Genomic DNA, 15,419 nt, shown 5'->3' on the forward strand with positions numbered 1-15,419 from the left:
GAAATTTTAAGCGGACAATATTGTGTCACGGCCTATCTCGTTTGCAATTAAAGGCACGTGTGCAGTGGGAGAGGTGAATTGTTGGCAATTCCTCAAGCCCTTGAAGATGTTCAGAGCAGACACTCAAAAAAAGTCCTAAGATGGGCTGCCCTGCTCTCAGGCTGGCACAGAGCAGCCCATAATATCCACAGAGAGAAATAAAGGACCAGCACTGCTGTTGTTTGCACATGGACCCTACAAGCAACTCATGCAAATCCTCCAGTGCTGCTCACTGTTTCCTACCTCACTGGTAATTATCACATCCCAAGAATGACAACGTGTCATCAGGACAGTGCACAGACCCAAAGTATCCTGCAAAGCCAGCACTTCCTACCCTAACTTACTTCTTTACACCATATATATTGTTTTTGCCTTGTTTCACACTTCACTTTTAGATGCTTAGTTCAGACCCTAATTATGCTTTTGCAGATGATTAAAGCACCTCTGCTTCTGGGTACAGAAATACTCCCCAGGCCATATTGTAATTGTCTAGGAAACACTGCCTGCCTGCCATGACTTCTAGGTGTAGCTTAGCTAATTGAGCTCCTTGTAACTGGGTTAGATGCATCAGCTCATTTCTAATGTGCAGTAACCGCAAATCAAGTAGTGAGGCTGCACTTGGAAATAATTAGAATATAAAGCACCAAAGAGTTTTCTCTGTGGCACCTCTCACAAAGAGGGGAAAAAAAGACTGTTTTGTTCGTCCCTGATTGCAGTGGGGGGGGTGCTGCTTTCTTCACAGCAGGCTCCCAGGGGATCCATTCCCCTTCTGTGCCACAGCATGCAAAGCAAATCTAAATTAGACATGCTACATGACATGCAGCCATGTCTCCTAACTACAGCAGGATCAAAGATAACTATAATCCCAGTGAGGTGGGTTAGAGTCAGCTAATGAATTCTCTGGGGAAAAATCTGTCCGGATTTGGATGGCTTGATAGCAAGCAAGCAGAGCTCCCAGGGCTGGAGAGACAGAATGGGACTGATCCAAGGCTTCTCAGGGAAAATCATTGAAGCCCAGGTGGGGTAAGGAGTGAAAACCAGATGAGCAAGGAAGGAAAGCACTGGAGGATGGTGTTCTGCCTCCTTTCTCACCTCCCTCCACAGATCTTGGCCCTGTAATCTCCATGTAACTTAGCACCATCTTCTGAAAGAGAGAACCAATCCTGCTTTTCAGATGGCTCATTGCTTCTAAGTGCTTAAAGCATCTTTAGGCTCCTGGATTTTATGCCTGGCAGCCCTGGAAGGGTGTGGGATGGCATTGGCACAGCTGAAACTATGGATCTAGCTCCAGTAGTGTGTGCAAAGACTTCCCATTCACTGCTGGCATCCAGCTGCAACAGCCCCAGCCCCAACATCCGCAGGACATTGTGAGACTGCAAGAGTTAATGTCTCAAGCATTGTGGTAAAACAAGCCAAGGTCTGCATAGCAGTGACAAACCTTAAATGAGAGGCCAGGTGTCGTGGTTTAACCTCAGTCGGCAACTGAGCACCACGCAGCCGCTCGCTCACTCCCCCCCCCGGTGGGATGGGGGAGAGAATCGGAAGGGTAAAAGTGAGAAAACTCGTGGGTTGAGATAAAGACAGTTTAATAGGTAAAGCAAAAGCCGCGCACGCAAGCAAAGCAAAACAAGGAATTCATTCACTACTTCCCATCGGCAGGCAGGTGTTCAGCCATCTCCAGGAAAGCAGGGCTCCATCATGCTTAATGGTTACTTGGGAAGACAAATGCCATCACTCCAAACGTCCCCCCCTTCCTTCTTCTTCCCCCAGCTTTATATACTGAGCATGACGTCACATGGTATGGAATGTCCCTTTGGCCAGTTTGGGTCAGCTGTCCCGGCTGTGCCCCCTCCCAGCTTCTTGTGCACCTCCAGCCTTCTCAGTCGGTAGAGCATGAGAAGCTGAAAAGTCCTTGACTAGTGTAAGCACTACCTAGCAACAACTAAAACATCGGTGTGTTATCAACATTGTTCTCACCCTAAATCCAAAACACAGCACTGTACCAGCTACTAGGAAGGAAATTAACTCTATCCCTGACAAAACCAGGACACCAGGTAACTCAGGACGCAGAGGATGTGCCGGAGGGTGCACAGTTCCATGTTCTGATAGGCCCGGCATGACAACGCACCATGTATGGCCTGAGGTCATACAGAGTTTATTTGAGGAAGGTGCTTATGACCACCCCTGCCAATGGTGCCTGCACAAAGGATCAGGAGCTACATAACTCCCCAAGAGGCGGGGACTAGACTATAAAAGGCACAACTCCAAGGAGCCATGCACACACCCATCACCGGAGGATTGCCATGTCCATCATTGTCATCGCGGGATCCAAGGGTGGTGATATCTCTCTCTCTCTCTCTTTCCTTTTCTTCTCTTTCCTTTTCTTCTTATAAATGCCTCAATAGAATCCACGCCGCCTATTATTACGCTTTCCAAGTTTAAGTTGCATGCTCCATAAATAAAGCATTTAATTGATCACCTGGTGTGGTTTCACCTTAATTTAGCCCAAGGGAATCATGAAACCGCTACAACCCCCTGAGTCACACAGTCTGGGTTGTAACAGACATACTTGTAAAAAAAAAGAGATCCTATTGCTTTGGATAGAGAAAGAAGAGTTGTTGTAACAACTGCATAGCAAAAGCAGATGAAAAGCACGTACTCTTAGCCCAGTTATCCTGTGCTTTTTAGGGGCTTGCAGAGCTGGGAGGACTTCACATACCAATATGGGCTGGTTTCACCAAGAGCAGCAAGGGGTTATAAATGGTCTCCTACAAGCGTCTAGAAGCTCAGCCTTTTTCCTTCGTGTCCTGCCCAGTGCCTGCTGGGCCTCTCCTGGGAGCTGCAAGGGAGCTCGGTGTGGAGCAGCTCTCACTGCGACCCTGACAGCTGGACTTTCCAAACAGGCACCCAAAACACCAGCCCTCTGCAGCTTTGCTGGAGTTAATTAAGCAGCAGCCTCTCCACCACATTCTTACCCACGTACACCCTGTTCTGAGCTGGCTTCATCAATATTGTCTCCTGTCTTGCTGAGCAGGGTGGTAACTTGTTTTTCTAGCACAGCAAACCAATCTCTTACCACGTCAGTGGCAGCATGGTGCACGTATGCTCTCAGAGGGGTCCCAAGAACCTGTTTTTACACTGTTTCTGAAGGTATGATTTTTGTTTAAGTTGCCCAGTGTTGAGTTAGGCACCTGGGAGGAACTGGGAAGGGGATCCTCTTGGTTTTGCAGGGAAATACAATGATGTCCCCAGCCTGTGGGACCCTGGCAGGGCTGTTGGTGCTCTAGTAGGGTAGCCAAACTCCTTCTGGGGTTGCCTCTCATGGGGCTGCAGCACTTTTGGACAGGGTCTTGGGAAAAGAGGAAAAGGGTGAGATTTTTCTCTTACTGGCAGAGTTGCAAATATATGTGTGCAGGAGTGCCTGGTCTGCTGTAGGCTGTCATTCACAGCCTGGTTTAGGGGATGGGGCCATGGGGAGGACAGGGAGATGCACGTGCAGTGTCAAGCGTGTCCTGCCCCTGTTGTGTGACAGCAGAGAGGTTGCTCACATTAGTGTGGTCTGGCTCACTTAGCGATGCTGGGGCAGCAGCTGTCTTTATACCAGACCTATTGCTAAGGGGAAGCTGACTTTAACCAAGGTCCATGAGTGCTGGGCTAGGCATGATGGTTAGGGAGGCATTCAAATGCACTGTGTGCTCTTATTTAAATATCTATCATCTGCTATGTAATTCAGATGCAGGTTCTTAAAAGTAACTTCTCTCAGGTGAATGACAGCCAGTTAACGAGTTTATTTGAAAATGTGAGTGTCCACTGCCCACACAGAGAACTCAGTGATGGTTAACAATGTTAGGAGGCTTTTCTAGGACAAGCCAGTCAGTGCATGGGTCTCCTGTCCCTCCCTTGCTCACTCATGCCCTTACAAGGGAGCAGGCAAGACTCCTCTGCCTTCAGAATGTTATCCCAGGAGGATGTCAGGGTCTAGTTGGTAACACCAAGGTGTCCTTGGCTCACAGATTCTCCAAAATCCCCCCATCCTGATGGCAGCCCACTCTGCACTGGCAGAAATGTGCTGTTCCCCTCACTGATGCGATGGTACCCTCGGCTCAACTACTATTTCCCTTCCCCAAGACAGACATCCAATACTTCAACCTCCCTGCTGTTGTGTGAGCTGAGAGCATGCCCAAGGACCACAGATGTATGAGGCTTTGGGCAGCTGTCTGTACCGGTGGCTTTGTACCTGCTGGGTGAGCATAGAGTCATTATGGGCACTTGTGTCTATGGGCAAAATCTGGCTATGTTCTTTGCCTGGAGGTTTTGGGGGTCTGCTAAGCCTGCTAGTGGAAGGAGGCTCAGATTCATAAGCACAAGTGTAAGGACTAGTCAGCACAGGAGGAGGTGGTGTTGTAAGGCCCCCTCCCAGGGAGAAGCTTTGCTAGTCTAAAGATAGTATCGCATTGCAGGTTAGTAGTGAGTTAAATTTCTTGGGCAGTTTTAAAGGTTCCTCTTAGTCCCATTTTTTTCAGGAAGCAAATTATTGGGAAATGTTTATTTATACTGAGATTTAGGTCTCACACACAGAAGGGTATTTCTGTCAGTCACCTCCTGTTCTTTGCTATTGCTTCATTCCAGCAGTGATTGCTGGTGGTATGTTTTGCAGTGCTCCAGCAGTTGCATGGGGTTCTGCACCAAAGGATAACACAGTCAGTGATGAGAAATCATAGAAGGAAATACCTGATATGAACATCAGCTTGTTCTGAGGGGAAGAAATAATGAATATTCAGGGCTTCTGTGCAGGAAGTTTGACTAAACTGATTTCTGCTTTAAAGCTTGTTTTGGGATGCATAAACCAGCAGCAATTTCTTGGAACAGCTCTTATTCGAAGGTGGGCACTGTTTCTTGGCTGCTCTTGTTTGGTAGAGGTGGGTAAAATGTTTGCTTCCCTGCCAAGATTAGTGTTTTAATCTCACCTTAAGCAATCAAAAAAGACAGCAAGTGCTATTCCCTACCAGAGCTTTACTGCGAAAGGGTGTAAAGGCATGGATGGGAAGGGCTGCTCATACACGAGCTCCCCATCCCTTCTCCTTTCCGGTTGGATTCAGTCCTCTCCTGAAAAGGGTGATAAAGCTCTTAAGGGATCCTTATCCTGAGGGCACTGTGCAAATCCCTTCCTCCAGTCCTCATTTTGATTACTCAGGCTAAGCAAGGATGAAAGACTATGCCAAGCCATAGTCCAACAGACCACCATTCATCTTGGAGCAAAGCAACAGACAGAAGCCTAAACTAAGCTGCTGCTTCTTCCTAGGACTGTCAGGTTCCTTCCAGGGGCAGATGACAAACTCTCCAGATCCCTTTCTCCAAATTTCCAGAGACCTTCCCTTGTATCCCGTTACAGAGACCCATCAGGCTCTCACACCTGCCCAACAGATCAACAAGTGGGCACCCCAATCCTGCTTCTCCCTGTCTCTCATCCTTTTCCCAGTGTCTCCTTTGCCTGCCTTAGACCTCCCAGAGTTGCTCTACAGACTACAGCTTCCGAGTGTCTTGCTGCCTGAACAGGTCTGCAAATGAGTGGCTTTTTACTGCAGGCACAGTTGAAAGGAAGGCACCAAAATCTCCTTATTTGATGAAGCTGTCTGCCAAGCCAAGAGTTTCATGACTACTGGCCAGCACACTTCTCATCAGCACAGTAAGCAAGTCAAGCTAGTGAACTCCCAGATGCCAATGTCATCACAGCAACCCAGCCAGTCAGGTGCTGATCCCATAACCATGCAAAGGGTTTTCTTTGGATCAAACCCAACAAGTCAGATACAGTGAACCAGACTTGGCCCTTTGTAGTACAATCTCATGGTTGCAGGGAAGAGCAGGATAAGGCTCAGGGAAAGGGAACAAAGTTGGGAAGATATCTGGAGCAACTTCTGTAGGAGTAATGACTGGCTGAGCTAGGACTACACAGCCTGGCAAAGGGTGGCTGAGGGAGAGGAGAGAGGTCTGACATCAGGACTGTCTGGAGAGGGTGAACAGAAAACAACTCTCTGCTGTTCTCTTTCCAGTTCAGGATCTAGGCAATGACAAATTAAACAATCATGTGAGAAGTCAGCTAACTAAAGGAGATGATAGTTCTTGTGTTGGGTGGGAGAACTTCTTGGTAGAGGATACTGTGGCAGCTAGCATGTGACAAAGCTTAAAAAGGCAATTGGATGAATAAATGAAAAAAAATCCACTGAGCCTTATTAGATGCAAGTAAGGCCCTTAGCTGCATACTGCAGGAGGAACATTTTGGGGGCAAGTATCACTGGGTGCTTACCCGGTCTTATACTGTCCCCAAGCATCTGCTGTCAGGCATTGTCAGAAGGCAATGAGCAGAAGGGCAAGTAACAGGGGGGTTGGACTAGATGACCTTTAGAGGTCCCTTCCAACCCAAACTATTTTATGGTTCTATAACAGCGCTTGTGAAGCAGTGATATATGGAGGGCAAGGAAGCAGGCTGAAAAAAAATTTGCAGGAAAATCACAGGTGCATCACATTTCTAGTGGCCTTTCATCTGGGAAGACCATAAGCTGCTGTGGACAAAAGCAGATGCCTGTCTGTGTGGCAATGATGACAACAGATCTGTGATAATGTGGTACTGATCCTGTCAGCACAAGCATAGGTAAATAACATTACTGACAAGTCCCTACAAGGGCAACAAGACTAATTCTGTACATATGGGTCTGAGCTGCAGTTTGTCTATGTATACAGACCTTTCCCTGCTTGGCTCATACAACATGGAGAGGCAATACTAGCAATGCTGAGCCCTTCCTTCTCTCTCTCTCAGAGGAACAAGACATGATACAGAAAAGCTCTGTCATGCTCGACTTGCACAGCTTACAGATGCCCTTTTCCAATACCTGGAAGTATGGGATCTTGGCATTAGCCATCCTCTTGCTCCTGGTGGCCCTGACTATCTTATCTTGCCAGATGTGTCAGCTCCAGAAACGCAACAGGGCTGGGAAAAGTAAGTATTGGGCAACAGTGCTCAGCAGCCACTGGGAGCCTGCGTTTCTGTTACCCTTTCTCTCAACAAGCATCTTCCACCCTGGACCAAATACAGGAGCTGAGCAACGTCCTCAGCTTTTATGTTTCCAGCCGCCACCATTTCTGTCATAGTCACTCTGTGGCAAGCTGTGTGTCCAAGATCTCCATTACCTGATCCGAGGCAGGTAAGGGAGCAGGTTCCTCTTGTTAAAATGAAGTTGGCTCTGTGTGCAAGAAGACAAGATATGGGAAACTGGGGCAGGTCACCTCTCCTGGTTGTTACCTGCAAGGGGAAGAAACAAGGCACACACTACAGGATCCCACAAACACATCCTGCCCATACAGTCGTTGGGCAACTCATACAGCCTCACTACAAGCCAGCTGCTCCTTCACTGGGCCAGACACATAAGCACGGCTTCCTCTGTCCTCTCCAGCTCAACTGTTATCTCATGCCCCAGGTGATGCCAGGCTCGCCAACTCTTCCTCGCTGTCCACAGTTCTTCCCAGCCTCCTGTCACCCAGCCTCAGCAACCCCACTCTGCTTGGATGGCTTTTACAAAAGGAAAAAAAAAAACCTCTCCCAGCTGCTTCTTCCTCCTCTTCCCTTCTCAGCTGTGCAAGGTCACAAGCCATGACCACGGCTCACCCCACTTCTCTCATCCAGAAACATCTGGCCCAAGTGCCATCTGAGCACAGCTTGCTAGACTGCTCCAAGATGCATTTTTATTGTAAGCAGGTCGCAAGGCTGTCCCAGAAAGTCTAAACCATACAGTATTCACACCAGGTGGTCAGTGCCATACCTGTATGATGGCAATGTTAACACTGGACCCTTCAGCAGGTCCCACTAATAAAGTCTTCCTGGTGACAACACTGTCCATGCGGAAAGAGAGATTGAGTGAGGCCAGCCCCAGGTGTTGGGGGAAGAAACACTTCCCACTGAACTGGGATCTTTCCCAGCTAGACTAACCCTTCCCTCCAGGACAGGGCTATGCACAAACTAAAGCCAGTGTAAGTGTAAGACCATGTGACAGCAATGTCTTCATCCACTGCACTAATTTTTGGGGTACCCTATGTAAACGTTGTGCTTTCCAGAGAAAGGGTCCTCAGGGGTTTTTAAACTCTGGGCTCTCTAAAGACTTTCACAAACTACCAAATAAAAATCCCACTCCAAGACTCTCATCATCATCTCCAAATGTCATCATCTCCAAGCTGGATGGCACTTACTCAGCTTTTCTTTATTCCCACAGAGAAGAGGTGCCACAGCGAAGGCTGGTTTAGGAAAAAGGCAGAGAATGGCGTTTGGGGGAAAAACCTGCCACCTCTTCTGCATGACACCGCTAAGCAGAGCAATACAGATATCAAGGCAAGTACACAGATGCTAGGACAAAGTCAAGAGCCATCCTCATTTTCAGAAATCCCACAGGGTCAAGTGATGGACTGACTGACAGTCCAGTAGAAAACAAGACCCAAAAAACCTGTGTCAAGAAAACATACAAAGAAAAACATACAAAGAAAGAGACTCTCCGGCTGAAAGGAATGGAGGGAGAAGCAAAGTAGAATAGAATAGAACAGAATAGAATAGAACAGAATACAATACAATACAATACAAAATACAATACAATACAATACACTCTATATAAAATAAAATATGCTCTTCCACTTAAACAGAAACTCTTCACGTGTGGTAACAGGGCCACGTGTGCACCAGGGCCACACATCCACTCATCCCTGTTTCCCTGGCAGGACTAGACAGTCACAGAGACACACAACAGGGAAAGGGGGAGCAAAGCACTGATGCATCAGGTCAGCAGCCAGCCCCACCGCTATGATTTTACAGGTATTGCAATCCACCCACAGCACCTGTGCACTCAGTTCTCATCCTCCATTGCCCCTCAGCCTCCCAGAGGGTACTAGAACTAGCTTGAGTAAGTTCTGGATGGCAAATTCAGATTTTGACCTCTTATAAATAGGGCTGCTGGGATGCTTCAACTCTTCAGGCCACAAGCAAAACACAGCAGATGATAGGTATCACAGTGTGTGACAGGGACCTTTGCTCTGTTTCCAGGTGCATTAAGGAGAGTTGCAGAGCTTATGAAGTCCATTGCTGAGGGATATGAAAACATTGGCAGAGCAATTCCTGGGTAAACTGTTGCAAAACATCTCCTCTCACTTGATCAAAAGTTTGACTTCTACTTGCTTCTCCTTGCTTCTCCTTTATCCGTCTCTTAAATTTTTACTGAAAAAGAAGCAATTGCAAACCTTTCCCATCCCCTCTCCCTCCCCCATGATTGAAGGGACCCAGTTTCTTCTCCACCTCCAGCCTGTGTCTCTGTTACTGGATGTGGTTTCCAGTAAAATGAATTCCTCAAGTTCCTGGTGACCTTCCCGCAGCTGGCCAGGGCTCACTGCGAGAGGAGGAAGCCCAGGCATGCAGCCCTGCTGCATAGCGCCGTGGCAGGGGGAGAGCTGGCTCAGCAACAGGAGAGAGGAGCCAGCACCAAAATACCACCAGCAGCTGCTAAGTACAAAATGGCTATTAGAGGGTTGCAGCTGCTCCTCTCTAATTAAGAGAAAAGCCAATGCCAGAAAGAAAAGCACAGTGAGAGGGGGGTAAAAAGGCTGAAAGAGAGCCTGTCCTGCATGACCAGGGCGAGGAAAGCAGCTGCTTTGGTGTGCTTGCTCTCCCTGTTGCAGCACAGCTGTTGGACTCTGCTATGCATTTCACTCACTGTCCAGCCTGAGCTTACATACGGCTCCTGAGCAAGGCCAGGCTCTTTCCAGCTCTTTCTTCCCCATGGTCTGAACCAGGACTAGATGCTTGCACTATGCCAGAGAGCCGACCTGCCAGGACGGGGGAGTACATGGGGCGCTGGCGCTACCACACAAGCCCTCACAGGTCCCCTGGCTCTACTGCAAAGGCACCAGGTCTAAACACACCTTCTCTTCCTGCCATTGTAGGAACAGGAGGGAAGTTCAACACTACCAGGCTGTAAAAGACCCATCTCTCTCTTTTCCTCTTGTCCTCAATTTGCTAATGTGGAGGTGTTATGAACCGAGCTGGACGAGCTGTGCACCTGCATTATTGTGGTCGGTCATGAGCGGTGTTCCCCAGGACTCAGTTTTGGGGCCGGTCTTGTTTAATATCTTTATCAATGACCTGGATGAGGGAATCGAGTGCTCCCTCAGTAAGTTTGCAGACGACACCAAGTTGGGCGGGAGTGAGGGTAGGAATGCTCTTCAGAGGGACCTGGACAGGCTGGATCGATGGGCCGAGGCCAATTGCATGAGATTCAACAAGGCCAAGTGCTGGGTCCTGCACTTCAGCCACAACAACCCCATGCAACGCTACAGGCTTGGGGAAGAGTGGCTGGAAAGCTGCCTGGCGGAAAAGGACCTGGGGGTGCTGGTTGACAGCCGGCTGAACATGAGCTGGCAGTGTGCCCAGGTGGCCAAGAAGGCCAATGGCATCCTGGCCTGTATCAGAAATAGTGTGGCCAGCAGGAGTAGGGAAGTGATCGTGCCCCTGTACTCGGCACTGGTGAGGCCGCACCTCGAATACTGTGTTCAGTTTTGGGCCCCTCACTACAAGAAGGATGTTGAGGTGCTGGAGCGTGTCCAGAGAAGGGCAACGAGGCTGGTGAGGGGTCTGGAGAACAAGTCTTATGAGGAGCGGCTGAGGGAACTGGGACTGTTTAGCCTGGAGAAAAGGAGGCTGAGGGGAGACCTCATCGCTCTCTACAACTACCTGAAAGGAGGTTGTAGCGAGGTGGGTGTCCATCTCTTCTCCCAAGTAACAAGTGATAGGACGAGAGGAAATGGCCTCAAGTTGCGCCAGGGGAGGTTTAGATTGGACATGAGGAAAAATTTCTTTACTGAAAGAGTGGTGAAACATTGGAACAGGCTGCCCAGGGAAGTGGTTGAGTCACCATCCCTGGAAGTATTTAAAAGACTTGTAGATGAGGCGCTTAGGGACATGGTTTAGTGGGTGGTGGTGTTGGGTTGACGGTTGGACTCGATGATCTTAGAGGTCTTTTCCAACCTTAATGATTCTATGATTCTATCTCCTCCTCCAGCAAGATCGAGGACCTCAGCAGCTTGAGGTCCTGCCCCGCTCCCAGGGCACGCTGAAGTTCTTCCTCCTCTACCGCAGAGAGTGATGTGAGCTGCTTTTGACTGGCCTGGAGGCCCGGGGGCTGCCTAGCCACGGGTGTGCTGAGTCTGCTGTCCGGGTCTGACTGCTGAGGCAGGTCCTGTCCCACATCCCCAGGCTCCAGTGTGTGGTCCAGGAGTGGCAAAGCCAGGTGGTGAAGAACTGCAGCAGGCCAGCCTTTGGGGACCACTTCGTCTGCTCCCTGCAGGATGCCGAGGTGGAGAAGGGCACACTGAAGCTGGAGGTGAGAAGGGATGCTGGCTCAGTAGACATAAAGAAGGGTGCCTTGACCAGAGAAGAAATGTGTAATGGCTTCTGGAGATGTCTTCTTCTCTTACCCCTCTGAGGAACATAGAGGGGATTAGTCACCAGGTCCTCTCAAAGTACAGCCAGCTGGGAGGTTGGTCCTTTGGCAACAGGAATAAGACCAAGATTGCCAATTAGTAATCAGCAGCCAGAAGGGTCAGAAAGCCTAGAACCCCTAAAACACTTTAGCTTTCAAGGGGGTGCCCTATTAATTTCTTGGGCATTTTATTTTTGCGCTTTGCAGTATTGATCTAGGGGGGGGATTTGATTTCCCTGAAATCTGTGTTTCCGGGTGCTCTGTGTTCTCCCATCCTTTGCCACAGGCATTCCCTGTGGAAATGTGCTTGGATGCACAGTCCTGCAGCAGGATGCGGCATAGAAACTGAGGCCTGGGGTAAATGCATGGTGCTGCAGTGAGTGAGCTGAGGGCTATCATACAGTTCAGGGAGAGCAGAGCTAGCTCTAACAGAGATAACATGGTGAGCAGAAGCAGCCTACAACTACTGTTAGCCTCTTTTCCCTAACTCTTTGTTATTCTCGCTTGGCTGCTTCTGACTTGCCTCATTTAGAGCTAGTTTGGGTCTAGCTGCAGATGTAACACTGCAGATGTACCTGTGAATGCCCAGGGATTTTAAATGTACACCATGCCTTGGCAACAGATAGCTGTGAAACATCCTCTAGACTGGGATGGCTTTGAAATGCGTGCTGAGGGGACAGCAGTGAAGACATTACTGGTGAAATCCACAGCAGACAGGTCATTTTCCAACCAACCATTCCCTGCAAATGATCTGCAGACACCACGAGCCAGCAGTAAGGAAGGGCATGAAACTGAAGTCTTTGTACTTTGAACCCCTTGCCACATTATACGAAGGTGCCCAGGAGCTCAGCTGGAGGCAGAGGGAAGTGGATCACCCAGAAATCTGGAGTTGCACTAACAGCAAGATAAAGACAAACCAGTATTGCAGAGTTGGTACAAACTCAGAGATCTCGAGATGTTAGCTAGAGATGTGACCAACCAGGGATAGATGGCTTTCCTGGGGGCATGTAATCCTTTAATGGTCTCTGGCAGGTTTTGCTCCCTCCCAGGAGCAGCCAGCAATTGCTATTTCAAAAGACATCAGTGGACTAGATGGCTTGTAGGTCTGAAGCTGAATGGTGATTCCCACGTGTTGCTACAGATCTCATGTTCCTTGACAAGTCTCCAGTTGCACATTACTTCAAACCCCTTTGATTCGGCCATTAAGTTTTCCTGTGGTAGCAAGCAGCAAAGCCAGGAAGCTTAGACCAGAAGTGGGAAATGGCTGCATGCTCGAGAGCCACATGCTGGAGAAACAGCTGTGGAGGGGGGACACAAAGAGGGGACTGAAGCCAAGTCCGAGCACATGCAGTGACGGCCCCAAGCTTCCATGAAGCAAATGTGGGCAGCTGGCAGAGGACATACCCTTGTGCAAGGGGATTTCAGCACCCACCCACTCCTCTGGCCAGCCCTTGCAGGGACCAAACCTTGCATGGAGGAAGGGCAGGAGTCAGCAAGATCAGAGGGGCCATGGCCTTCACACAGCCTGTTTAAGCTGGTCTGAGAAAGGGGACAGGGTGAGGTAATGCCACTTGATGTTCCAGTAGGCAGATGTCCAAGAGCAGGAGGGTGTTAGCAGAGGTCGAAGCTAGCAGAAGAGTTTTTTCAGGTGATATCACTGAAAGAATGGTATTCTGAATTTTACTCCTTGGCATGGACCTTCTTTGCTATCATGACAGCCCAATCCTGACTGTCCCAAAAGCCCATGGGTGAGAATGGAAACACATGAAAACAGGCCCTAAAGGCAGGTAGCTCCCCTTGAATGAGGTTCAGCTGTGATCTATGTGGATGCACTTGTGGCATAGCTCCATCCTGCACCTCAATCCCATGGATAGGCTTTTTCCCTCTCTCCCACAGGTTCAATGGTTTGACCAATACTCCAGAAATGCTGTGCTGGGGGAATTCAGGGTCACCCTGAGTGAGCTAAAGGCCTCCCAAATCTTGTTTTTATGTGAAGAGCTGCAGAAGACTACAAAGGTGATGACTCTATCACATGGCCTTGCCCTGTGTACCCATACAGTAGCCAGGGAGCTGCATGTCAATACAGCCGTCCCTTCATTTTATTCATGAAAAATCCCCACCCTGCATCCTTGGGGACCATCTGTGTGATATTCATGGTAGCAGATCCCTTCTGCTCCCAGCACACTTCTCAGGTAGGATCTGCAGGAAGACAGGGCTTTACAGGGATGGAGAACCTGAAAAATTAACTGTTTGTAAGAAACATCTATTCATTCCTTATACAAGGGAAGTTGATGTAAAATGTGAGCAACATTAATTTAATTCCAGACCTAGCTCTCATAGTACCCTAACATGGCAAAGTCTACAGCCTGTGGGGCTTCCTGTGGCTCTCTGGAAAAAAATACCATGGCGCCTTAAGAATTAGTACTTTAGTACCATAAAATTAGCACAGATGCACGTGGGTGTAGTCTGTACCATACTACCTCATGCAGTCATGTTTGATTGGACTCAGCTCAACTCAGAAGACACCCTTACAACCAGGTTATCCAGACACAGGAGAACAGGGGCTCTTCCATTCCTCCCTAGGGGAAAGGGAAACTGCCACACCGAACAAATGAAGAGCGGATGCTGGCAATTGTTAAAAAGTTAAAAAGCTAAAATTCAGTCTCAAGGAAAACACTGAAGAGCAGGATATGGCCAGCATGCTATGGTGGCCCTGCAGTCTCTGTTGCTGAGGTCCCAAAAGCACACTCATGAACTGCAGGAAGGTTGATGTGTGGCCTTGATGCCTGCAGACGTTGTTGCACTGGATGTCTGCTCACCACATACCCATATGCCTTTCACAGGACATTGTAGGAAAAGTGCTTGTGTTGCTAAAGTGCCTTCCCATCTCTCAGAGGATAGAGGTTGGGCTGCTCAAGGCAAAAACTACATCCCCTCAAAGCACTGCAGATAAGAGTAAGGGTTTTATATCTGCTATTGTTGCTGCTCCAGTCTTTATTCTGCTGCCTGATACCTTTATCTTACCCACCCAGAGGGATGGGGAGGTGTTGGAGAGAAAGGTCCTTTGCATGCCCATTGCACCCCGACAAGCACTGATGAATCAGACCACAAGTCTGTCTAGCCTAGTGACTGTCTCTGACAGAGGACAAAGTAGTATGGAAAGAAGACAGGTGTAAGTGATACTCACCCTGCCTCTTCCAATTCATGGCTTAGAGATTTCTTGAACTGTGGTTGGCTTCTGTGTATTTAGAAATCCCCAGTGGATTTCCCCTCCCTGCACTCCTTCAGTCTCCCCTTGAGCCCATGCTAACATTTAGCATCCACAGCACCCTGTGGCAGGGACTTCCACACCAAACTACACTTCTGTGAAGAACCACCTTCCCTTGGTAGCGTTGACCTTGCTGCCTCCATCTGCTGCTCACAAGAAAGCTGCCGCACTGCCGTGAGCTGGTGCACAGCCCCCAGCTTATTTCAGCAAGGTGGCCATCTGGTATTAGATCCCATGAGTTTTGACATGGGAGTTGCTTTTGTTGGCTCATCACACCAATGAAACGCCCAGCTACTTCTCTCAGGCAATGCCTTCCACTCCTCTTCCTTCTATCACAGGACTTGAATCCCATTTCTCTGCTCTGCAGAAACCTGAAGACCAAACTTCATCAGTCCTGTTGCCCTCAGTATAGAGCCCATTGGTTTTTCCTCTTGAGGATGCCCTGGGGTGGGGGCAGTGCAGAGATGCTACAGTGCTCCTTGGGTATGTAACCAGAGCATCAACTATCATCCTTCAGCCTCCACTGATGACATGGCCCTCTGAGGCCACAGACACTTGAAAGCAGCCTTAGAGATGCTCTGCATTGCAGATAAGCTCTAGACAGC

The sequence above is a fragment of the Aptenodytes patagonicus genome, chromosome 7 (assembly GCF_965638725.1).
Source record: "Aptenodytes patagonicus chromosome 7, bAptPat1.pri.cur, whole genome shotgun sequence".
Taxonomy (NCBI): domain Eukaryota; kingdom Metazoa; phylum Chordata; class Aves; order Sphenisciformes; family Spheniscidae; genus Aptenodytes; species Aptenodytes patagonicus.